Source organism: Coturnix japonica, chromosome 6 (genome assembly GCF_054131305.1).
Source record: "Coturnix japonica strain WE chromosome 6, WE-NBRP24, whole genome shotgun sequence".
Lineage (NCBI taxonomy): Eukaryota > Metazoa > Chordata > Aves > Galliformes > Phasianidae > Coturnix > Coturnix japonica.
Window position 1 is genome coordinate 34,772,487 of NC_140668.1, and position 27,761 is coordinate 34,800,247.

The 27,761-nt window shown below is 36.4% G+C and overlaps 1 long non-coding RNA gene across 1 annotated transcript in view; it reads left to right on the forward strand.

Moving 5' to 3' along the window:
- The first annotated feature begins 44 nt into the window (after positions 1–44).
- The window catches only part of LOC107319360 (uncharacterized), a 37,854-nt gene continuing 10,137 nt past the window's right edge, over positions 45–27,761 (forward strand). Inside the window, exons 1-3 of the long non-coding RNA XR_014947807.1 lie at positions 45–790; positions 5,470–5,645; positions 16,756–16,988. This is a non-coding gene — a long non-coding RNA (uncharacterized LOC107319360). The remainder of the gene's footprint in view (positions 791–5,469; positions 5,646–16,755; positions 16,989–27,761) is intronic.

The following is a 27,761-nucleotide window of genomic DNA, read 5'->3' on the forward strand; positions in this document are numbered from 1 at the left end:
CTATTAAGAATAGCTGGGTTAATTTACTAAGGAGATTTCTAGCAACTTCAGTTCAGTCGAAGTGCTTTCATAATAACACAGAGTAATTTACTTAAACCTTTATGCTGGCATGCTGTCAATATGTTTTCACAGGACTTGACTCATGACAGTCAGAAAAACAGTTTATTTAATTCACTCAGTTTTTTAGAATGCTTAAAAGTGACAGCTCCTCTACATGACCTTCAGTATTATATTCAATATTTACCCTTTTTTCCCTTCCAATTTTCTTTTCTTGTCCCCATTAAATCAAAGTAAGGTAGCAGAAAATAACAAGGTCAGTGATGGCTCTTACCCCAAAGAGTAAGATCTACTCTCTTCTTGAAGTACTGTTGGCTAAGGACTCTTCTCAGTTAGTGAGAATACTTTAGGCATCTTTCATTCTTTCCATTCTAAAAGTGGAGAAAAAGACCAACTGCCCTTGAAGCAGCAGGAAGCTCCATCCCAGCTGCTAAGACAGACAGAGATGATAGCAGCAGGGGACCTCACTCACTCCAGCAGCTGGGAAACATCTATTTGGGTGTGTGGATTGGACTTGTGTGACTATTTGTGGAATCTGTTTATGTGCAGCTTATGAATCCTGCATTGATATTTTGAATCTGTTGCTATTAAATTTCTTGAGAACTGGAATGCCATGGTGGACCACATCCAGACTTTAGGTGGACTTGAACTCTAACGATGTCTCCCCATTATCTATACAGGCAGCCTACTTATATGCAGACCTAACTCATAAATACAACATGGTTGCCTCAAGGTAAGTAGAAAAAAACTGTGTCCTCATTTGTTGCCAGAATTTCTACCACAAGATCAGGAACAAGGGCAGATGGCTAACCTGAATTTTGTCAGAACAATTAGTGTGTGAAGGAGATGAGGTTAAAAATGCTGGTGATCAGAGCAAATAACTGAAAACAAACTTTTTTTAGTTCAATCTTGCACTGGAAAGTGTAGTATCTCTTGGAAGGTAGATACATGCATGCTCTATGGCATAGGATTCAGAGAAAAGATGATAACATATTTTCCATTCATCAAAGGCTTATATTTCATAGTAGAGTTGTATTAGAAAGCAGGGCTTTATCTTGTGCTCAGTCTCTCAAAATATACTCTCATCAGAAGAGAATTTATGGTATTCAGGTACATGCAGAGATGAGAAAGGGCAACTGTAGGTGAGGGGCTGCTATCACTCTCAAAGCACACATTTTGACTTTGAATCTTCTGAGGGATTCTTTTTCTGTTAAAAACACTGTTTCTTTCATTCTCCACTTCCAGATTAATTAGGTGCAGCACTTATGTTGATAACAACAGGATTACAAGTTAGTTATTTATCTCTCTTTTCTTCTTACTCCACATTGTTGCACACTGAAGCTGTTGTTTTATTCAAATTCACCTACCTTAGTAGTTAGCTTTGTAGGGGCCTTTCTTTCTCCTGCCTTTCAAACCTCAGTTATCTATTTATCGCTCCATCTCAGTCTCCACTTTTTCAGTAAGAACTCTGTTGGGCAGAAACTATTTTTGGCTCCACAAAGTGCTGAACAGTCTAAAGGTGCTTGAGACAAGGAATTTTTGATTCTCTGGGGGTCATGCTGTTACAGCAATATTATAATTTATCAAAATATGAAATCCAAATCTCAGTTCATTTAAAAAAAAATGCAGCACAGATGCCCAGTTGCATGAAATGTCTCAAACCACTTATGAATTTCTTACAGGAATATGTACTGACCTGTCAGAATAATATTATATCTAAAATTATGAACACAGACACATAAGTTAGATCTCCCTATTTATTGTATCTAAACATCTCACCTTTTTACTGCATTTTGCAGTAAAACAGAGGTTATATCATTTTATTGGTGAACTGAGCAAGAAAGTTTTGGCTTCAGTCCCATGGTGACCAACAATAATTCCCCAAGTCACAACTTTCACAATGTTCCTCAATTTCAAGGTTAAATTATAGACAGGAAAAATATCAGCCCCATCTTTATTCAGATCATCTTGAATAAAAAATTATGGTAATCAATCCTTCTCCGAGCTCCAATCCACAGTTTTCAAAGGAAAGGGCTGTTTTATATTTAAATATTTCAGATTTACAGACATACTGAAAACACATTTCAGAGATTTATTGCTCTTTTTTTCTTGCTGGTCTTATGAAGATGGGTCTGTGTTGCTGACACCACAAAGATGTAAACACTCTGGATAAGAAATAAAGAGTAACCCCCATCAAGAATGAGATCCAAGCCACAAGACCTATAAAATGGTTTTGGGTGTTGCAATGCTAAAAGCATGCTTGCTTGTAGACTGCTAAACTTATTTTAGCAAGAATTTGAACTGGACTTTCAAAAGTTTGTTGTATGACATGTACAGTACAGTTCTGTGCTCGTGCTCTCTGAAGAATATTTACAAGCTTTTATCAACCAAAAAATACAACATAGAAATTAAATACTACATGACTGCTTATTTTCATTTTGTTTTTTTCCCTCTTTCTCTTTCTTCATTTTCTGCTTCATTATCCTTGCTTTTCCTCAGTTTTCCATCTTAAAGTATATATCTTTGCTCAATTTTTCCCCTTTGTAGTGTCAGCTTTGAATCTCTGCCTGGCAGACTGACTGGGAGCAGAGTTCCTGTGCCATGTATGATGGCTGTGAGTACAGAACAAAGATTCTTCATAATTTCAGAAGAACTGTGTAATTCACCTTAAAAAATTACATGAACAGGTACTCCCCAAAAGATTATTTATGTTTGACTTTTGCTTTATGGGCACTGAAAAGATTAGTGAACATAAAAAAGCCTGAGGCAATGTGTGCAATGATGAACAGAGAAAAAAGAAAGGGAAAAAAGAGAGAGAGAAAGAGAGGAAATCAGACTTACTAATTAAAGTTGATTAATGATCAAACTTCTATTGTTTTGGGGACAACTCTAGGACAGTTTCAAAAAGAAGCAGTAATGAATTTTTATTCCAGAATCATTCAGACAACTCAGCTGAAGTCAACAGGGTGGCTTCATGAAAGCTTGTCTTAAATATCTTTTGGATACCTCTTTGGCACTGTGAAAAGTAATACGCTTTCTCTCAGATAAGGCTATGCATTGCTTCTTTAACAATCTGGTATAGTCCTGATGCTTCCAGAATTGCAGAAAATTCAGTATTTTTCAAGAGCAACATTTAATTCCTGTGCTAAAATATGGACATTTCTTTAGCTTCAGAAAAACAGCTACTGCCCGGAACTTTGATTTCCTCTCAGTCCACTGCAGCATGAGAACTAGCACACTGTATTGAGTTGATGTTCTGTTCCTCCTAAAAGGATTGAGCTGTATATTCTTCCTCTACTAAAACTGGATGATTTCGCTCCTGATTATGAGCAAGTAGAGTTTTCTTGCTTTCAGGAAACTGAAAAGAAGATAAGCTTCAAAGACCGTGGTTAGCTTTAAAAATGACCAGCTGGTAGTGAGGATGAAAAGAAAAGCCTTTACTCCTGCCCCTTGTGTTTGGCCAGGGAGAGAAACTATCCCTTCAACCAAGCATCACCTGCCCCAGCTTTCTTTAAACAGTACATAGACAACTCAGTGGTACTGCTTGATTGAGTCACCTACAACTGGCATTACAATTGGTACCATTTGGGCTGTTTTTTCTTCCTAGTAATGAACAGCTTTTCTTGCAAAGCACAGTCTAATACTCTGTGTTCAGTACTGTGCCTATTCTTGGAGCTTAACAATCTCTTCTCAAGATTTATGTAATCAAATGGCATCTGCTACATTTCAAGAACAAATATGGGCTATCCAACACTTTAATTTAAAGATGATGCCTTCAGCTGTGTAATACTAAATAATGTCATGTGTCTGACATACCCGTTAGAGCATGTGGGATACACCCTATAAACATGTTTTAAATTAATTTATGCTTATGGAGAAAAAATTGCTTCCTTGCTTGTGAGAATTTTTTATTATTATTAAGGAATTTCCTGGGCCAGACTTTTTTTAACTATAGAGCATGCTCATTTGCCTGTTGTTGGAGATAAGGTACATCTGACTACGTATTCACTCTGCATGTCAATATCATGCCAAGATCTCAAAAGACAGGATAAGGCAGAGAAAGGATCAACTTCACATTTTTGTATTTTTTTTCTCATGTCATAGCAGAATTTCACCTTGGTGCAACATTCTTAGTACCGGCATTAGTAAATAAGGATTAAAATGAAGGTAGAGTGCAAAGCAGGAGTTGAAGGAAATTTAATATAAATGCCTTATTTATCCTACATAGATTGGTAGTTCTTTTAAGTAAAGATACTTATCCATTTTAACAACTATGGGGTTAACTCAGACTCCCTTTTGCCTCTTCTAGATTGAGTATCCCCAGGAATGTGATCAGAAGCCACTGATCTTGATTTTCAAATGCTAAGAAGCAAAGGAAACATTTGAGAAGATGGGGTGGCTGTTGACTACCAAATTCAGTCTACTTCTGATAGCTTCTTAGAATACAAGTCCTCAGCTATTTGCTTACCCCTTCAAAGTGTTGCTGTAATATAGTGTAACACAGGTACCATTGTTCCTCTAATCTCTAGGATAAAACTATTTGAAAACTTCAAAAAGAACACTGATTTAAAATAACAAAGCAAAAGCTCTCAATCCCAGTACACTTTGGGTAAAGAGACAAGTCGATGTAGGGTTGTTATCACAAAGTTACTTCCTCTGACTAGTTTTTACAATGCATGCCTGTGATATATTGAATTATTCATGTAATTGACTTCACTATAGGGTACTACAAGGTTGAAAATTACCCTATTACCCTTTTACTTTGATCTTTAAATGTTATTCTTTGTAATCATGAGTAAAAATGCACTTGCAGGAGCTCAGAGTTGGTAAGACCCTTTGGACTAGTTTATGACCCCTTGCACTAACTTGTGAACAGGAACCTTCCTGTGATTAAATTGGGTGCAGCTACACAAAGCAGCTTGCTTAGCAAGGGTTTTGGTTTTGCATGTACTTTAGAAATGAGTTACTTGTGCAGCAGCAACCAACAGTATTGTGTTGACTGTCTTGTACCTACTGTGGAACTAATTCAAATACATTTAACAAATAAGAGTTGAAATTAGAATTATGGGTGAGAAAGGAACAACATAACTAGGCCCAAGAAGAAAACTGTTTCCTTTTCATAGAACCATAGAATACTCACAATTGGAAGTGACTTTTGAAGGTCATCCAGTACAACTCCCTGCAATGAACAGGGACATCCACAGCTAGATCAGGCTAGATCCTGGCCTTGGAAGTTTCCAGGGATGGGGCATCTACCACATCTGTGGGCAACCTGTGCCAATGCCTCATGACTCTTACTGCAAAAGGCTTTTTCTTATGTCCAACCTAAATCTCTCTTTAAGTTTGAAACCATTTCCCCTTGTCCTATCATCACAAACTTTGATCAATAATCTGTTCCCCTCTTTCCTGTAGGCCACTATCAGGTCACCTCAAAGCCTTCTCCAGAATGAACAACCCCAGCTCTCTCAGCCTGTCCTCACTGAGAGGTATTTGATCCCTTGGATGACTTTTGTGGACTTCCTCTGGATGTGCTTCAACAGATCCATGTCTCTGCACTGAGGACTGCACACCTGGCCACAGTACTCCAGGTGAGGCCTCAACAGCACAGAGTAGAGGGGAAAGATCGCCACCCTTGCCCTGCTGACCATGCTTCTTTTGATGCAGCTCAGGATGCGGTTGGCTTTCTGAGCTGCAAGGGCACATTGTTGCCTTATGTTCAGCTTACCATCCACCAGTACTCCCAAGTCCTTTTCAGAGGGCTGTGCCCTCTACCCCAGCTTGGTGGTGGAGATTGCCTTGACTCAGGTGCACAACCTTGTTCTTAGATATATTGAATCTCATGAGGTTCTCCTGGGCCCTCTGCTCAAGCCTGTGTAGGTCTCTCTTAAGCTTTCTTTTCAAAACTTCCCCATGCCCACTGGCTGTGGAAATTTCTGTCAGTTTTGAAGACACTGCATGGAACTGTTTATATCCCAGAGTTGTATTATATTGGAATAGATTAAAAACACTTCTATATTTTGAGAATTAAACTACTACTATTGTTCTGTCATTACTGAATAATTACTGATAACAAATATAACAGTCACTAGGGACTACAGCTTTTATGACACACACAAAGTGGAGCAGAATAGCCTTCCTACCGGGGCCACTGTAATAGCATAAATAATTACATATTTCTGAACTGCAATAAAATCGGTAGTAACAAAGTTTGTGAAACAAAAACAAGATTCTGCAACTGATTAAGCAAAAAGAATTGTGTTGAGACTACGATGTAAACAAAATGGAGTTCTAGCTTGGTAACATGACTCAAATCTGTACATCAAGAGATGGCTGAAGGTTCACATTTTTTCCCTCATTTTTTTTCTTTCGTGTTGTGCAGAAGCATAAAGAGTGGTTTGGTTCGTTTGAAAAAAAGGGAAACATATTGTATTATCTTTTCTATGATAATATTATGACCTGGGGCAGACTATCCTAAAGCTTTCTCAGCATCTAAGAAGCAGATGGATTTGTATCATTCTGCTCTTAGTAATCACTTCTTGTTTCTGATAGTTCTGAGCTAAGATGGCAGTTTGACTGAAATCATTCAGTCTTATTCAGAAAGGACCAAAGATTTACTTACATACACTTGCCTCTTTGTATCATAAATGAGCTAACTGTAATGACCAGACTGTTTCCCACTGACAAGCCTAATCCTTACACATGCACTTTAGCTTGCCCATCAAGTCAATCCCCATGAAACCCTGAGTTATATTTTCCCATCAATATCAATGACATGATCAAATCTTTTCTGGTACTTATCTTTGCAATCAGGTTGTCATTCCTGAAATGTCTTTCATACTTTCCCACAACAAAGACAATCAACAAAGAAACTCAAAAAAATTCACTGTTTGATGAGTGCAGATTTGCCAGTATCTTTTAAAGTTAGCTTATCCACTAAAGCTGTAATTAATTCTTATACACGATTATGTTTTTTCTTCTGATCCCAGCTTAAAGCCAAATCTGTGCAATAGGACCAGCCACATAGAAAATCCTTCAGCTATTAAACTAAAAACACACTAAATCCACATCTTAAAAGATGAAATTCAGGAACGTGTAATGACTACTAGATGAACAGCAATCCGAGTACATTTAGTTTCAGCTCAAGTGCCAGTAATTTCAAATAACCTAATTACGCTGGACTTTTTAGCATGTATTATTCTCTGACCTTTTTGATTGGACTAGGAAACATTGGGAGTCAGAATGTTAAATACTAAATCACGATGGCGAATGATGAGTCATTCTGAAAAATGAAAAGAGATATTGATGCAAACACTAAAATTCTTGAACCCCCCAAAACTTACTAAGAATCTCTCACACTAAAACTTCACAGTAAAGTATTCACCTGTAACAATAAAAATTCAACACAAACAAAAATTCCAATTGCATTCTTAAATATTAGACATCTTAGGTTTTGCTAAAAGAATGCCAGTCTCTTTTAAGTCAGTCTGTGTGGAAGAAGAAAATTACTTGTAGCTTTTGTTTTACCATTTGTACCAGAAGAACAAAATATATAAATTGAATAACAATCATATCAAGACTCCAGTGTTTCCTGAACAGAGTATTTTTATCCATAGACTTGAAACAGCGTGTTAAAGACCTGAAACAACATACACCGAGAAATAGACTGCAATGATATGACTGGGCTAAGAATTCTGCTTGAGTAGCTCTGTCAGATTAGTAGGACAGATAGGTTATTAAGTTATCATCTCTCAGCTACTGTTTTCTCATGATTTACACGTAAGTTTATGTTTTACAAAATAAACACAAAATGTAAGTTTAAACTCTGAGTAGAATTATATTCAAGTGGTCTCTTGGAGACGGAGGAAATCAAACCTCATTAACATTTCCTGCCTCTGAACATAAATAGTGACAGGGTTTCAAAGAAAGACAGATCTTTGAATGAAAGACTACAATAGTTATTGTCATCTTTCAAATGTGCAGAAGCCATTTTGAAATATAGGGAAAAAGTTTATACTTTCGCAGAATGGACACTAAGGCTGAGAGCAGCCTGTGTTAGGCCCTTGTCTCCAATTTTCTGCCCTGATTAACTACAAAGGCTGCTAACTGTGTATGGATGTTAGTTAAAAGCATTTGGTATTTGGTATCTGTCTAGTCATGTCAAAATTAAAAACTTTCAGTGTAAATATTGGGTCAAGGAAAGCACAATAGTGGTTTTTGCTCATTCATTTTTGTTTATAAATCCTTTCAAGTACAAGGATTTGTATTTATATCATACCAAATGTGAATGCAGCCAGTTAATTGTGCTTAAGAAAGCACAAATTAGAAAAAAATCAATTATAAAAATACTCAGTGGAAATGATGATTTCTGAATGTCATTAATCTGAGACACAGTTTGTAAACAAACAGATCTGATTTTCAGCAAGTTGAACAGACCATTATTCACGCATTGCACATCTAATTTCTGTTTGCTGTTATTATACATCAATACACTAGTGAGAAGCTAAATTCTGTCTTCTTTTCCTTGCCTAGTAACACTGACTTTCTTACACAGACCTTTCCAGGCATGATATAGCCAGTATCCTGCACAGTGACAGGACCATCTTTGTGCCTTACAGTCCACTGAATTTCAAGTTCCAATTCACATTTTTATATTGTTTGCCTTTTCATTCCTGCTTTTACACAACCTGATTGATTGGATGATTATTCCACAATGACTTACACATCTGGGAGTCCAACATCTGGATATGTTCCCATTTAGTGCATGTTCCCAAGAGCCATCTTATATTGTCAGTGGTGAACTGCATTTGCCTCCTTCTAAATTACATGAAATAATCCAGAAGCTGCCGAGTCCTGGGGGTAGTACTTCAGTAATAGTTTTACCTCCAGACTTAGGGTTTAATTTAGTGCCACTTGCATGATTGCAAGTCATCTGAATGGGCATTAAACCAATATATTAATTTTATTACAAGATTCAGAGATTCACCACAATTACTTGTGGTAGAAGAACAGAATATGAATTTGGTCCATAAACTTTAAATCTACCTGGAAATGACGCGTATGCACAGTAACTGTTTATTAACTGTTTAATAACTGATGTTTTAAGCTTTAAACTGATTTCTTAAAATCAATTTTTAACAACCTCTTTCCATTGCAACAAGTCTTAGTCTAGAGCCTTGAAATTACCACTTGAAAATATTCTTAATGCATTGCACAATGAAGTCCAGTCTCAAAGCCACCCTCTCAAAGCTCTCCATGTCCCTGGGACTCTAAGACACCATCATGGTGCTATTTGTCTGCTCCTACAATGTACCTGCATTCTATTAATGTCTTTTTTAATGTTTCTTGGTGCTTATTGATTAAAATGTTCATTTGGACTTAAAAGGATCTGTGTTTAGCACTCCTATTTGTGGAGTATATTTTTGGACTTTGTAAAATAGCTTGTGTTCTGACATTCCCAAAGGGCACTTTCACACATCCCTTTTGCTCTTCACCCTCTACACTATTCATTCTGTTGTTTATAATTGATCCCTTTACCTTTCTCCTACTGCTAAAATAATTTCTGCCGCAAATAGTCATCACATTTCCATTTGGGTCCTTTTGCCTATGCAAATTAATCTTGCTCTTAGAAGAATCAAGACATGTTTTTTAGGTTTTCACATGCAGCTGCTTAAAGGGAAATGAGCCCTATGAGGTTTCCTGAGTTCCAAATTAGATGATTTCTGAAAATTCAGATGGAAGGGAAGGTTTGTATTTATTATTTGCTAGTAATTTTCTCAAGTGTTAGGAGTTCTTTGACTGAATTTGAAAATGATTAATTGGTAAAATGAAAGTAAAATCTTAGAAGTCGCTGTCTTACAGCCAGGTTGTATCCACTTTCAGCAAGGACAGGGATTTCAATGCAGTTGCAGAAAACTATCAGCAGTTCATATTGAGATCAGAATACTTGTTATATGAGGGCAAATCAAGAAAAAGTTCAGAAAGCAAGGCCAAAAATATTTGAGTTTAGATGGCCGAGAGACATACAGTCATCAAAAGTGTTGAGCTATGTTGAAGATAAAATACAAGCATGAAATTGTAATGTATCAAAGTAAGTATAATGGCAACTGAGATAATTGTTTTTAATGCTGTGGCAAGGAGGCTGAGAGCATTTAAATGAGTTGTCTCTCCCTTCTGTATCAGAAGTCATTGCTAGGAATCTGCAGGAGGTACAATTCTTAGTCTTAAGGACCATTATAACAGCATTATCCAAAAATAATATAAATTCCACTTATGCTTACCTGAATTCTCTTCATCTACTGTCTGTTGTCCTGAATATTAGGACAGTCACTTGGCAGCTTTCAGATAAATATCAATCTTACGTCAAGGAATTACTTTTTCAACAAACCAACCAATTGAGGACAAAAGACTTCACTGTTTTAAAGTAAGCCAGGTTAATTGAATAATGGGATATGGATTATACTTTATGTCTCACCAAAGTACAGATGAAGAAATTCTATTCCTTCAGTTCCAAATATACATCTCCCAAGACTAAGAACAAGAACTGCCGTTTACCACAGCAGATATGCTAACATGGCCTACAAAAAAATAAATGCTTAACAAAAGATTTGGAGTCTATTGAATTCTATAGGGAAGTCAACATAATATATAACAGTAACTTCTTGTGACTACCTCACTACCTCCTTGTGACTCCAATTCCTACAGATTTAACTAAGTATGACTTAAATATGTAAGATTATTGAAATATAAAGGCATTTAATTTCCAAATTATCTCTATATTATTTTATTAAACTTATTTTTTTCCCAAGTTTCACAGGGGAACAATTTAGATAAACAGCTCATCTATCTTTTTTCATACTGTTTTTTTTTTTGTTTTTAATCACACAGAGATAAACAGATTAGTGGGATGTGTCCAAAATACACCATAAAGTCTCATAAAAGCCTAAGAATAGAGCCACATACACAGTCACACGCACAAAAGCTCAATTTGACACATCTAAGCAGAAAATAAAGGGGCAAAACTAATGTAAGCCACCATTGTTTTCCCTTAGAACAGGTGAGGTCCCCAAGGGGTTCCCAGAATTATTTAGAAGAAACTGTAGGATGCTCTTAATTTGTCTGTTAGACTCCAGGGCCACACCTGCTTCTAATGGCCTGCAGCACAGCGTTCCCTTCCCTCTTTCTTCATGTAATGGTATAAGAGAGATGTTGGCAAGGAAATGTGGTTAGAAAGCTGCTGGAGACAGGAACTGCTGGAGCGCAGCCAGGCCCTTGGCCATAAGTTTTCTTCCGCACAGCCAGCACACCTGAGAATCTGTTATGTTGACAATGGGAAATAGCTGTTGCTGGTGAAGAATGCTGCTGGTGATACAGAAAATCTTATTCTTCTACTTTCTACTGTTATGCAACATAGATCCATACTCCTGCACTGAACATACAGCAAAATTCTAACAGCAAGGTCATTATCAGTGTCCAAAAAAACAAAAAAGCGAAAGTGGTTTGTTTACATAATTTCCTTCCTTATTAATGCTTCTTCAGCAATCCCCTTGCAATTAAGTGCCAACTCATGTCACTTAGCAAAATTTAACAAAACAAGCCCTTGAAGCAAAACATTTTTTGGATGTTCTTTACACCATTTAAAACACACAGAAGCTGGCTTAGCGTACTCAAAAGTCAAAATGAACTATTGTTCACAGCAACTCCCATATAACAATAATTTAACGGATGTCTATGCTGAAATGTGAAATTACACCTAAAACACTGTAGACTTCATTGCCATTAAGTTTTCCAGCCGCTCAAATGATATAGAACTCCAGTCTCCATGATTATACTGTCTGTAACATAGTACGTGACAAGAAGTGCATTTAATTGTTTGAGTGGAACTGAGCAACCTGTATTGATTGCTCCGGTGCTTGAAGTGCAAGATGATATCAGGGACTGACACATAGACAGGCAATCAGGCTAGCCTGACATGCATGCTGGTTACCTGGAGAGACAACAGACACTCAGCCCACATTTAAGCATTCCATCTTTGGCCCTGTAGAGACAGTTTAAAATGAGGCATAGATTGTTGCCTGTACTATTACCATGCTTTCAAAAATCATTCCTTACTGAGATTTTGCAATTCAGTTCAGATACATGCACACAATAGCCTATGGATTCCAGATCTCTGTTGTAGCACTCCTGGACTTTATTTGGCAGTATCTGGCAAAAAACCTCTATCAAGCAGGACATGATTTTACTTTATGCTGTGATAACTTCTCTAGAGTGCCATTGCATAGGTTCTTCACCTTACACTCAGAGATGCTAGTGATACTAGAGAATCTACAGTCGGATTAAATGATCATAGAGGTCTTGGCCAACCTTAATGAATCTATGATTCTGTGATTCAACAGATAAAAGCATGCATTTCTTTCATGTGCCAGTGTGCCCTCTTGAAGGCAAACAGAACTCTGCTTTCTGAAAATGAGAGCACGGACTTGTCACTGTCCTTTGATTGGAAATGTTCTTCTAAAATTTCAGTGTTATGATCATTCTTCTTTTTTGATACTTAAAAATTCTTAACAGCTAGGAGATAACCATCATGCCAAGAGGGTAATGGTGTTTGTTCTAGCATTAAGATAAATTTGAACTAGAAAGAATTCTTCGTTAATAAATGAATGTGATGAAAGATACAAACTCTATCGTTTTAAATGAGGTTCATTTAGCAAGTATAACCTCTACCCTAGACATATACCTTACATCTGTTTAATTTAATCAGAAAAGACAGACAGTGTTAATTACTTTCTGATGGCTGTTCTGTACTATGGCTTTGGCAAGTGAGAAAAGACAAATTCCCATGGCTTAAAGCTAAAGGAAATGGTTTCTAAGGGATAAAAACCACTTAGGCTGCATGGCAGTACACTATTTAAAGTGCAAAATCTTTAGGGTTTGTATTTACAATATGTATATTATGATGCAAAAAAGTGCTGAGATAAGCAGCACCTACTTCTTCATTATATTTTTGTATGAACTCTGATTTAGGGGAATATAGCAAAGAAAGTATCTGCAGTTCTGAAAGGTGTACAGTTTGACTACAATTGTCAGAAGTTTGCCACCACTTAAATTAAATCTTCAAGAAGTCATATTTGAGTGAAGACTGGATTCTGAGTTAATATTGCAGAGAGATTTGTATTTAATGCATTTTGAGTTAGCAATAATGAAGCATTCATGCTGGTCTTGTTTCAAAGAGTCAGGCTTACCAGGAAACAGAAACATACTATCTGGTATGTGCCAAACTAAAGCAATGTGAACTATTAACTGTTCACAAAGACTCATTTGTCAAATGATTTCAAATGGAATTATCCATAATCATTCCTGTGTCTCACAGGAATTTGGGTCTATTGATACTTTGAGTCTATTGGTAAACAGAGTTCTTCACAATTTGGTCCCTGCAATTTGTGAACAAACAGGAAAAACAGAATGAACAAAGAACACTGAACAAGGACTACTGATGCCAAGACTGCAGTATTTCCACATGATGAAATATTACACTGCAAATTTAGGATTGCATTTGCTTCAGTCACTACAATATGCAGTTGAACCCTACTAATATGTTACATGACTATAACTTGTATAACAACTTAAAAATAACTTTTTTTTTTTTTTTTTAACTTTAATGGGCATAAATTTAGATATGTCACCCTAGAAGATGCTACAGTCCCAGATATAAAAGTGTGTTCTGTGATGATGTTTCATTATTTGTCATATGAAGACCATGGACAGGAATCTGACTTTTCCATCTGGTTCAACTGGAATGCTTTTATTGTCTAACAAGTTTAGAGGAATGTATGATTCAAATAACAGAATATAACAAATGGGAACTTCTGTGAGGAACAGTATATTTATTGTCACAGATTGTATCCTTAGCAATCTATCTGCTACCTCTATGAACAATTGGATAAATACCTTCTGACACATCATGCACATAGCACGTGCAAAATTCTGATTCAAACATAACATTTCCCCCTCATCCCCTACTAAATACGACACATTTGTTGTCTTGTGCCTTTGATGGTAGCAATGCTTCTCTTTATAGCAGTACTCTAAATCAGAAAAAAAAGTCATGAGTTTTTCTGCACTGCATCTTGAGATATCAGTTTTTCAACAAGCTCCGCTATCATTCATTTCATTATTCATTGTTTAGCTCTCAGCCTTCAGAAAAAACAAAACCAGCTTTTTCCATAAATTTCCCAGTCTATATTTTTCTTCTCATGAACGAAACACTACAGTTTAAATCTTTAGATGCAGCTGCAATATTTGGATTTACTAACACTCTCCTTTTTTTCTGACTGCTGATCACATGAATCCAGATGCTGTGCTGAAACATCCCAGAGGACTGTCATTGATTTTCTTTCGTCTAGCCTTTCCTTTCAGCTTGCCGCCAAAAGTTTCACTTGAGCTTCTAACTCTTATTCTGATAATTAGACTTTTATGACATTAGGGCCTCACCCTAGTGAACTGCCTTGACTAAACATGTTTGATTTTCTGTAGAAACAAAGGACTGGAACAGAATTCCTAGATCTTTAAGTCTTCTGCTATTGTAAGCAACACATCCTATAATATTTGTCATAAGCTCTTCAGGTTACAGTAAGAAAGAACAATGCTACAGGTTTCAATAGGCCTTCGTTCTGGGATGAACATCTCAAACGTGTGCCATGCAGTCACTAAGTCACTAGGATAGGCTATCTTTAACCTCTTGGCTTTAATAACCTTCTCCCCACAGAACTACAGCTGCTGTAAATATCCAGTGATGGATATTTACACATCACATCATCTGTTCCCCATGTGGCCACAGACCAAGAAATTACCATCAGTCATTCTTTGTTAGCATCTTACAAATGTGGAAGCTGCCTGATTAAAGAGAGGTCATCAGTGCTATTTCCAACACAGTTATGTTAGACATTTTTTGAAAGAACAGTCTCTATTCTACTCTTAAACAAAGCAGCATCTTCCACAACTTTCATTCTGGCTGCCTGGCAGACTCACTGCAAAGTGTGCACATGCTCCTTCAAACAACTACTTTACTTTGTATTCTTGAGTATGTGGGGTCTCCTGTGATACAGAAATTACTTTCTGACAGACGTTTGTAGCTTTAGTAGGCTTAAAGGTTTGCTGCAGGTATAATGCTTACATGTATATAGGCAGATTGGTCCAGTTAAGATGAAACCACAGACTGACACTTCATGTAACAATGTTTACTTCTGTGTAAGTACCTAAGATCTAGTAACAGTAAGGAACAAACCCCAAACAAGGCAAGGTGGCCTATCTTTGTGGAACTAAACAAAATCTGTGTGGCAGTAAGAGTTGGTGAGCACATAAGTCACTGTCTAAGAACACAAACACATTTTTTCCTAAATTCACACAGGTTTTATTATTTTCTATTTAAATACCTTGGGAGAAACTTTTTTCCTATTACATAAATACAATTACAAACATGACAAATTTGTGTTAAAAAGACATAACAAGAAAAAAAATGTATGTCAATCCATGAACACAGAAGTTTTCCTACTTGCAGAACTAGGTCAACCTAAATCTTAATAGAGAAATGAAGTGTTTAGTAACTTCTGTGATAAATACAAACAGGAAACTATTTCATCATTCCAGCACAGTTTGTGCTTATTTTGGCACATTCTGCCATCACATTCAACAAAACAGAGCATTTTCAACAGCCATTGGCTTTTTGAAATCTGTGCTGAGTCAGAACTATTCAGAAGCCAAATACAGCTTGTACAATACATGATATTTATAGATTTCTTCTGGCTGACAAGATCTATTAGAAATACAAAATGAATGTTCCAGAATGTAAATGTCTATACTAAAAATATTTAAAATATGCTTAGTAGAAACATTTTAATGAAATCAACAAGACATTTTTTTGATACATCTGGGAATTTACAACAGAAAAACATAATTGTGATAGGATCTGATCCTTACAAAGATCAAAAATGTGGCTTTCGACACTTTTTAAATTTGCAAAATAAACCACATTTCAGGAAACCTCTTTTTCTTAAAAAAACACTACTTTCCAGTAGATGCCAAGACAAAATTGGCCTTTGCTCAATCCTATGATAAAATATACATTAGAGCGTATAATCCAAAATTGAAATAGCACAAAGTTAACTAAAAGCTTATCTACACTCAAAGTGAAAAGTACCTATACACTTAAGTTAGTACAGTCTAGAAATAATCTGTGACTAGTGAAAGCAAATACAGAATATGTTGAAACTGCTTAATGGATAAACAATACTGGGCAAAGTCCATTCTCGCCTCTATTCTTCTTGTTCAACTGGACCTGATGCTCATAAATTTGGGCTCTAAATAAAGAAGGAAAATGAAAGATATAGAACATGCCTTTTTAAAATGTGGAAATGAAGGTATCCTGAAAAATCTATGTGAAATCAAATTCTTGCTAAGAAAACTCCCTGGATAAAAGCAAAGGTTAGTGACTCTCCTTAAGCTTTCACTATAGCACTATGTACACCACAGCATACAGAAACAATTCATCAAGATATACTTAAAATTTAGCTGTTCTGTTTTATAAGCCTGGTTTAAATTAATGTGGTGTATTCTCTAAAATATCTTAACTCAGATCTAGCTAATGAAAAAGAAAAATCCTTCCACTAAGTTGAAAAAAATATTATCCTGTTTTGTTGTTGTAAGAGGAAATGTTGAATCACGACCTGAACCACTGATTGAGCACCTGGGGAAAGGACCCAGTCAGCCCCAGGAGCACAGGTGAAGGCAGTTCAGCCATGTGACTAGAAGGGCTGCAGCCTGGCTGCACCTCTCTGAGATGCCATTTAAGGGCTGATTGCCACTGGAGATGGATGTCTTTCTGGAAATTCCTCCTTGGTGAAGTTTTTCCCCTGTGAACCTGGAATCTTCTGATACAGGTGAGTGATCTTCTTCCTTCCTTTATAGCACCTTTCTACGGTGTACAACCTTCTATCATCGTACCTCTGTTACAATGCCTTTCTCATTGTATTGTTCTGTCCAATTGCTTCAGTTGTATGTTACATACAACAGTTGGAAGAAGTGTGTGTTTTCCATACACTTGAAACCCATATATTGTTTGGTACAAATCTCTTTAGGAGGTGATATGTGAACAGTAATCTCTGAGGTGGTATTTATTCTAGGGAAAAGGGGACATATTCCAGTTCTGGATGGAGATGTTGATTGTTTTGTACAAAAAATGCTCAATAAGCAAGAACATGATCATTAAATACACTGAGCTCCTGCCACTTCCAGTGAAGTCAGTGGGAGGTCAGCATTTCTTGGTGCAGTGATCAAGAAACTCATCACTCAGAGGATTTTAAACAGCTCTGTGGGCTCTCAACTGTGCCATAGCATACCTGATAATCTTGTCATGCCAGAATGCCATTTATGAGTGTTTGCACTGCTGTGGGATCATTTCTGCTGCACACAGCGTTCTCAGTGGTCTTCCAACCACATCAAATACTCCTAATAACCATGTTAGTTATGGGCTACAGACACAGGGTAGGCCTCTAGCTCTGACTCAAAATGTGAGCCAGTTCAAAACTTTACATTGAAACTAGGCTAAACTAACAAATGATAGGATTTTTCACAGGAGAAAAAAAATTACTTAATTTTAGCTATTGCTGATTCTGATATTTTTCATTCACTTGAAATAGTTTTCAATATAATATAAATTATATAAATATTTAAAAAATTATAAAGGATAAAGAGTTTTAGTTATTTCCTGTTTATGCAGACTATTTCAGATACTACTAACTGTAATAAGCTACGTATTGAGTTATTTCTATATTCATCTTATTTATGATATGGAAGTCAAGACAAAATATCTGTTGTTGTTTGTGGACTAAAATATGTAACACTTCTAGTGTATTTTATATGTGGGGTATGGAAGACTGTTTCTTTACTTACAACTTTCTTACATTTAATGGCTAATGTCTGGTTTTTGTAACCAAAGTAGATCTAAACAAACTAGTTTGCTAAGCAGTTGAACTAATGAAGTCCTGGATGTCTTTAGATTCCATTGAATTTTTACCTCAAGGTTTATGTTCTGGGTTTATTTTTCTTATGTTTAATGTGTACTGATCTTAAACATTTGACAACAGTGTTTTTTCTTATACCTGGTGTACCAGTCACACAAAGCATGTATAAGGGCTGCCTCTGCTTTTCTTCCTACATCTAGCTGTAATTGCACATAGTTCGATGTCTGATAGTGATGAGGAACTTGAATATGGCCAGTCTATTAAGAAAATGGATTAAGCCATAAGCAAGACTATTTGTTAAATATGGAATGGAATGCTTCTCATTCAGCAATATGACTGTTAGCATGAAACAATTGATATTCCTACCATTTTTTCCTTTAACCAATAGTCCCTTGGCTCTTTTTATTTTGACACAAATATTTGATCACTTTAAAATTACAGTGGATAATATAAGACACATGTGAGAAATTCACCAAGAACACATTCTACCTTTCCAGGCTCAATCAGTAGCATTTATTTTTCAAATCTGTCTGTTTTTTGTTGTCTCCATTCTTTGCAATTTGTCAACATTTTCTTTTAATCAGTCACAAGTTACGGTTTTTTGCAAGTATTCTGACTCAAGAAACCTAAGGTATCTGGTATTTATTAGGTTAGGAAATTTCACTGAATTCGATTTTAATTTAATGCAGAAATCTGGTATTACGTTATTCTCCTATGTGTGACAATGAGCTATCCAAAAAATGCATTCACTTTAGAGAATGAAACTTTCTTTTTAATTTAGCCTCTTGAAATACAGCTTTTTAAAAAATGATGTATGTTTGTGATGCACATTTGAAAGCAATTTTAAACTAACACACAACCAAAGCAGTAGTGTATGGAAGCAAAAGCACTGTGAGTGTCCCATGGCAATAAGTGATGTGACAGACCTGCATGATTGGAAGCCAAATTAAATGATTTATTACTTCGGAATTGAGAACAGTATGCAGAAAAAGGAAAAAAAGGGTATCTTGACTTTAAGGTATTTACATCAGGAGGAAAACAACTCAGTGCTAACTACATTAGTTGATTAATTAGTTGGGAGTGTTACATGTGTTCTTTTGTGCAGCTTCACAGAACTAGACTTCAGAAATCATGTCTTGGTGTACCCAGTTGCTGACAATGTTGCAGCACTTCCACAGTGCTGCTGACATCAGTATATGAGAGGTTTAGGCAAATGAATATATGCTCAATAATTCCAGACTTTGCTATCTTTTTTCTGCTCACATCAGCAACTATTTTACTAAGTAGCAAGTTCCACAACTTGGAATCCTGTGAATGTGTAGAACATGCCAGTATTCAAGAAAATTAACTCTGAAATACATTTTCCAAGATGTGAAGGAAAAATTTGCTGAGCTTATAATGAACACTAACAAGCATCTAAAATATTCTAAAACATGCCTCAAGCAGTACTTCCTTTAACCTCTGCGATAAGTGATAACACAATCTTTCTACATATCCCTTTACATTTTCCTACCTACTTTGTGTCTGAGAAGTCTGACAGTCAGATATACTCCAAAGAGTAATGGTTTACAGGACTTTCTTTGAAGGCAGGTGTTTCCTTAAGTTCTAAACATGAGCATAGAATTTGTGAGACTTGCATGCAGGGTTTCCAACAGAACAAATAACTGATTATTGAAAGTAAAAGTCCTTTATTTCCCTTTTGTCTTCCTTGGCCTGATTTCAAGTGATATACTTCTCCATTGGCCAGAACAGCCAATTGCCAGAACATCTTTGTTTAGGTCCCCTCATCTGCCATATATACTGTTGTGGGAACTCCAGCTAAACAAACAGGTTCCTGTGTTTTAGCTCCCTCTTAAAATAGATACATATAATATTCCTTGTTTGGTTTATTTAGTCTGCAAATTAATCAGGACAAGGAGATTGTCTCAATCCATTTTGTGAAGTGCAATGTGAATACACGATGGTATGTACATGATTGTTATTAATAAGAAATACTTTTAGATTTGGGAGTGAAATCTGATTTTTCTTGGCAGAACTGCAATTTCAGGGATATTGCATTCTTTTACCATATTTCTAAAGTCAGCACCCCAGGATAGGTGATATCCCTTTGGGGAGGGGCAAGTCATGATGGTTTTGGTCCTTAGTAAGTTTAAATGGAGATGTTAGCAAAATGAAATGCTGTAAATAAATGAAGTTGATTAAATACAGAAGATGGCTTGAACTGCCTGGTTTTTGCAGGCCTTTCAGCTTTTCAGCCTAGGAAGGTGATTTACATATCCCATTCCATGGTGTAAAATGGATAATGATATGCCCTAGTGGCCTTAAATTCTATATTCAGCACTCTGGGGCTTTCCTCATGCCCTAATTGGCTCCCACTGACCAGTTCATGGCTATAACAAAGCCAAAGTCACTCAACTCATTCCAAAAGACTAAACTGAACTCTGATAAGAGGAATTCACCATCTGGATTTTAAAATGGATTTACTGTGCTTCAGAAACTTCACAAAATGTTCAGTGCTCCTGCTTTGTAAATAGGAAGCTGCTGCTTGTGATCAAGTTTTTATTTGTGTGTATTTCTGGTTTGGGTTTGCTTTTATTTTAAGACTGACCCTAGTATGCATTTTAGTTCCGATATGTGATTTATTTTTATTTTTTTTTGTTTAAGCATCATAGAAGCAATGTAAGGCTGGCCCACTCTAATTAACATACTCCTCTTTTGTTCCAGAGGTTCACACTTTTCCTCAAGATTAAGAAATGGTTGTGTTTTGGTTGGTTTGTTTTAAGTTATATAGAATCTAATGCTCCCCTCAATATGTACTTGGCATACACTGAGTTTGTCTTTTTGTAAGAGATGCAAGTTGGCTGAATAAATAAGTACTCCATAGTATTTCTCTATCTGGCCCTACTGTTCTGTTGATGGGTATCCCAAAAAAAATGTTTCTAGAAACTGGCTTCCAAAGCCTGTTGGCTTGCACCACAAATTAGCCAGTTTCTGAGACTTCTGTTTGAGTTTGTCCTGTACACATGTGGAGAATAACAGTCTTAAACGATGACAAATTAGAAACATAACTGAAGATGCAACAGGTCATCTATAGCTGTCAGCATGTGTAGCTGCAAAGCAAATGAGAATTCTTTGTAAGTACGCAGCTCTTTATTGAAAAGAATGTGCAGATATGTTTAATTTCAGAGCCCCATGAATCATACTTATTTTCCAGCAGCTTAATACATCTTTCTTTATTGCAGCTTGATAGATAGTCCAAACAATTTCATATTTTTTTCTTGCTAACAAAATGTGGACTGATACTTAATTATAAAAAGCCTGAACAAACTTAATCTTTCTCTCCATCTCTTTCCGTCTCTCTTTCTCTTTTTCTTTCTTACTCTCCTTCTTTATTTCTTTCCTTTCTTATAACCATTACAGCCAGGACAGCAGCAGGGAAATAAATAACACAGTCTGAATATTTAACATTGGTTCACAGTAGAAAACTGATGATAATTAATCCACTGAAGTGAAGGATCAGTCTCTCACTTCAGAAATATAAAGGAGACTGCAAAGCATCCATCAGCAATGCAACAGGCTTTTTGTGCAATATTTTTTACTAGGAATTATTTTCTCAGATTTCAGTATGAATTTGGATTTAACTTCTTGTACTTATGTGTTATCCAATGAAATTCAACAGCACTGAGGATCATGTAAATTACACAAACTGCTGATGACTTATGAGAGAATGTGCTAGAGGAGACTGGCAGCTGAAACTACCAAATAAGGGATCTGTGCCGTCACTCTTAGAAGGTCATGAAAAGGGTTTAGAGCAAGCAGAAATTACCTGAAAACAGACCTGTATCTTGTAGTTGCTTCTTGTTATGAAAGACCTCACCTCCCTGACTCGGTTTACAAAGACATGAAGCATGAGCACTATTTCAGAATTTAACTATGCCCTGAACCCATTTCACGGATACTTAAGTTCCTTCAACTTTCTATGTTCTCAGTTTAAGAGACTATTTGAATCAGGAGGAGACATTAAAATAGTAAGCTTAACTTTCTTTCCTCTGAATCTTGATAGGAATGAGAGTGTTTGGCCCAGAATCTCTAACTCCTGGTCATGTAATTCCATCAGAATTAATTCCATCTGTAATTTAGAATTGCATTCTAAACAATTCTTGTTTAGGATATTAGTTTCTACGGTGTACTTTGGGGAATATGGCCTTTCACATTTAAGATCAGATGGATTATTCCTGATGATATTAAAATTAGCTGTAATTCTAAAATGAGTAGCAATTCATCAAAACCAGTATTTGCCACCTATGTTTCCCTATCAAAATGTGTATGTAAAGTACATAGGGTACAAAACAACAGCATGAGATCCATTATTCAATTACAGGGCTGCCATTAAATCAGGCAGATAATCTGAGATTTTCAGTTACTGTGGGAATTTTCAATGTAATTAACGGGGTTTGGACAACATGACATCATTGCTATGACTGACATTTGGTTGAACTTAATATGTCACTTAGCGTTCACTGCTAAGCAACCAGGCTTCTGGTATGCTGAATGTCTGAGACATGAGGTCAATGTCTAAAGTATATATGCAACACAATTACAACTCTGTAACAAAAGTTCTCTGACTTAAGTCATTATTTCAATAATTCTCTTGTTTCAGGAAAAATTTAATCTTTAAGATTGCCTTTCATACAGGCAAGTACATTCCCCGTAATTCATAGTTCTGCTCTTGTTTGAAATGTAGGTACCTTCCATTTTTGATCTGTGCTAGTGCTTGCTGCTTAAATACAGCGAGGTATATCCTGCAAGTAATAAAGACAAGCCAAGATTAGCCACTTTAATTTGGATGCTAGTTATCTTTAAGTTTACTTTAACTAAGGATTGAACTATTGACCAAGATGGATTTTCAGGAGGAAAAGGAAAATCCAGTGCTTGTTTTGATGTTAAGCTTCCTCAGTAATGGACTGAGGACAGTGATTCAGGCCTGTTTGGTGAAAAATAATTTTAAATAGACTCTATAATGCAACAATAACTCTGATCGTATGATCAGAAAGTCATATTTATTAAGGAATGAACTGGACTTACTTCAACCTAATATTCCAAATGAAGAGCTAACTTTGATGGATTCTCCTTATGACATATGTTCAATTTTTACTTCTTAGTCTGCCTATTCTCAGGTCTTTCTACATAGCGCTGCCTTATAGAAGATCAGTGAAATGTTACAGCTTTTCATCAGATAATTTTTTCCAGTCACAGCATGTTGCTTCAGGAACTGGTCTCACCTTTTCCGGGAGTCATTTGGAAAAAGTCCCACCTTGGCCAAACTTGACCTCTGACTGATTGCTTCAAAACCTACACACCCCAAATGAGAAAAACTGTCCAGGATAAGACATGTAATAATGATCTCACCTGACAGAATGAGAATGGTACAACTGAAGTAGAGGCTAGAGTAGTGGAAAACAGGTCATTTTCTTACTTGCTTATTTTCTTTGCCAAATAAGCTCAAACAGGAAGGATAATATAACAGATGATGGTCTGAGCTCCAGAAGCCAAGGACAAAAGTATGTGATTCATACATACTGCAGCTAGTTAAGAAGAGATATATTAAGTAATTCTGGAAGGAAAGCAGCACTTGTCAGTATCATTTTAGTGCTCATACAAGAAATCAATAGCTCTGCTTAAAACGTATGAGACAATTAGTGTGATATACCTTCCAGGTAGTTATATGTGCTTCTTTTTCAGCAATATTACTATAAACTTATAGGTATTTTTAGCATTTAGTTATTATTAAGTTATACTTCAACCATTCTAAAATATCTATAAATGTCAACTTGATTCATATATAGATTCATATATAGCTGTCTGGCTTAGCTGCATCTAATACAAATACATCTATCACTTTAATCTTGTCAAAAACAAAACAAACACTGAAGACATTATTTACCGATAGCCTGATCTCAGCAGTCTTATCTAAAACTGGGGCAAGTGCTGAGGTACTGAACAAGTTGCAAATGTAAGAATTTTGCACAGAAATATGTGGGTATTATATGCACATTCCTATATTCTTCATCTTTATATGTATTCTGCCCTCAGCTACTTATTCTCCACTGAGCCTTAAATTCTGGGTCTTTAACAACCATCTTAACTATACTACTGACTTTGAGTGCAGTTTTTCATTTTCTGGAGAATTTATATCAATTTAAATAAGAGTTGGATATGCCCAAAGGATTAATTTTAACCTCAGGTTTGTGTCTGTTTCTCTGCTTTTTTTCACAGTGTAGTTGCTTTTCACTGTTAAATACTTACAGTGTTGTCTAAAATTTTAAAATAACCCAGATAAAAACTGTAGAATTTCCATCGATGGGGTAGGACCCAAATAAGCACCCAGTTATACCCTAAGCAAATGGCAAAAGGAAGCCCAAAGTTATCTTGCTATGGATGGGGTCTTCTCAGTTAAAAGACAGTTGTGAGGCTTTGAGAAGGCCTTAGAATTATGTATATGGGTCAAGCATGACTGATATGACTGATTAATCACTTTTTAATGGATAGAGAATTGCTTTCAAGCAGCCAGCCTTCATGGAATGGGTTAAGTTTCAGTTATTGTTCATCCTGCTTTTTAACTTGCTGATTTTAAACTGGATTTTAAAAAGACGTTTTATGTGGTTGGACTTTATAGGTCATATTGCAACTGCACTTTTAGTTCACTTCTTAGAACATAAGAGGCTCTCTTGTTGCATATTCTGCAGTCCTCAATGAAAAAATGTACTCATGGCTTACAGAGAATCAGATTTGGGTTTCAGGACTCCTGGGAACTCTTCCAAGTTCACTCCATATAGGCCACATGCTTCCATGAAGATGACTTGTGCCCACACAGCTATGCAAACAATTTTGCTATGATTGTTGCAAAGGCTGTCTTTTAAGAGATCATAAAAGCATCCATGCATCCAGCAAGTCTTTTCATAGTTGGCTGCTAACAGGGAACTTTTTTTCTGCTCTTTAAAAATGCTTCCATGTTGATATTGTTCTCTCAGTTTTGCACACAATGGAAGGTTTTAATTCTGTTTGCTTTGCAGCTCAGTATTCATATTTACTTGCTGCAGTTCTCAAACACGGGAATGTTACACTTGTCAATAATTGCAAAATGTTGAAAATCATGTAAGTCCTGCAGTTTTGGGGACTCATTTTACCAAACAAGAGTTTTCTAATATCACCTGCTTCATTTCTGGGGGCATTTCAGTTGGATTGAGGAAGAAACTGGGCCTGTTTCATTTTAGCAAGTCAGAAAAAAATGTGGTTGATCTTATCGATAAACATTTAACAGCTCGACTGAAAGTATCCTCTACACACAGAGAAGATTAAGGCTATGCAGCAATCTTAATCACAGTGATATGAGCTGCTCACACCACAGCACCCTGTTATTAGGGAAGTTGTTTAGACACTAAACAGCGTGGGCACAGTATGAACTGGTCTCATAAGTAGAAGTATTTGCTTAATTGCAGGGTTATAATCTAGGCCTACATGTTTTGCTTAACAAAAAGGTTAAATTATAAAACTGATTTTAAACTCTACTTCAAAAGTAAATAGATATCACCTCATCAGTAGTTTTTAGAAGGCAAGTGTTCTATATCTCCAGCCAGCAAAGTCACATATCAGATGCTAGCTGATAAACTGGACTTTTTTCATTACTGAATGAAAATGGGAAAGCTTATTCCATTTTGTTTGATTTCAGGTTTTCCCTTCAATATATATTTGTGCATATATAGTCAAGGATGTTTTAGTCTTCATGTTCATCTTAATATTAGACTGGGAGGTTTATTGTTCACTGTCCATTGCTCTTGTTTCCAAGGTACTTCCCTTTGTCAGCTATTTGTATCATTGCTTAGCTTTGTAAGACAACCAGTGTCAGTTATATGCACGGCTGAGCAGAAATGTGAACGCTTTGAACGCTCTTCTTTCACAGCGAGTTGTTTAATGTCTATTACGTTGCTTTTTAGCTTAATTAGGTAAAGTTCAATACTCAGACAGCTGCATTTGTTTGGGACAATGGGGACATCTGCTGGTCAGTGGGACAAACGGCCCCACATCCCAACATCATGGCAAGTATCCCTGTGCCGTTTTTAGAAGGCCAGTAACAGCTTGCAGTAATGTAAATCCATTCAGGTCTCCATCACTTACAGGATTGGTCGCCAAATCACTACTTCAAAATAATACTAGAAGTATCCTAAAAATCATTTGAACTAGTATATCAGTAAAAATTGATTGTATACTGCCAACGGAGCAAGTTGGCAAACTCCGTATTCAGGGAAGAAACTTGAAATCATTCAAGCTAAAGCCTTACAACTTCCAAACAATATAAATTAATTAGGAGAGGATGACATGTGAACAGAATTGTCCAGAGTAGTAACAGCAACTAAAGTTTCATCCCAGACAGCAAAAGGGGTAAGAAAAAAGTCAAAAGAAGCTCATTCACATATTACACCCATCCTTGAGCAGCTCAAAACCTTATTCTTTAAAAGTAGCCATAAATATTCTTCATCTTTTTCAAGGAATTGTTGCTCAAGACTTCTGGATCCAGCACAGCATTTACCGTTGTTACCAGTAGCAAGAGCAATCAGGGGGAAAAAAAGAAGGCAATATATGTACTTTGTTTGTCTTTTGGATAAAATGGCACATAACATTTTTGACTTGCTGTACTATATCATAATTTCCCTCTTGACTTCAGCTGTCAACATGTCAGATTGTTCTGATCTCCTTTCAAGCTTTCATGACAAAAGCCCCCAAGAGATTAATTCTTTTCATTCATCAGTTTTCTACTTTAAAGTCTTCCATGCCTTGAGGGAAGGAGAGCAAACACAAGGGGGTCAGTAGGGGGTTAAACATTCTTCGACCATATGAAACTAATGTGCAGGCCTACTAGTTGTCATAGGCTGGTAGAGGGGAGAATTGATTAGCAAATGAAAGAGACAAAATGGCTAACTAATTCTGCACATTTATCTGTGAGAGTTCAACACTGTAGGCTACAGCTTTCTCATAAAACATTTCTATGAGCCTTTCTGATTTTAACTGCTTTGACGCACTTTCCACCAGTGCTTTGATTTTTCAGCTAAGTGGTTTCTACTTCAGTGAAACATCTCTCCCTATGGAGCAGCAGCAGGTGTTCTGTTACTGTTTTCCATGCCTTGACCTGCTGGATAGTTTTCTTTTGATTTTCATAGTGTAAATGCCTCAGAAGCGTAATGCTTCTCACAGTAACTAGTGCTAGGAGGAGAAAAGGAAGCAGGATCCAGGAGTTCCTACTGTTAAAGTGTTAAGTTTTAGCAAAATACATAAAAATAATCTAACATAAGTCCTACCTTAAACTGCTCTGTAGGTTAGATGTTGTGTGTGAAACATTTCACACAGCTTCTTTTGGAAATGTAAACTGCCTGCAGTAGCTCAGAACAGGAGAACTCAGGGGAATATCCTTTACCAGGTCTGCATTAAGAGCATTTTCCTTTCCAGATGACTGAAAATGATAGCAGTTTGTATTTGGTTTGAACTCTTGTACAAACTGAACTAGTTTTTGACATGCAGCAAGATTTAAGTCATTTCTGAGAACTGGTACCAATAAGGAGTCAAGCTTCATGCAGCTCTCTGATTGATTTCCATTAGTCTCAGGTTTAGAGAAGATCATTACTGTGATCTAACAGG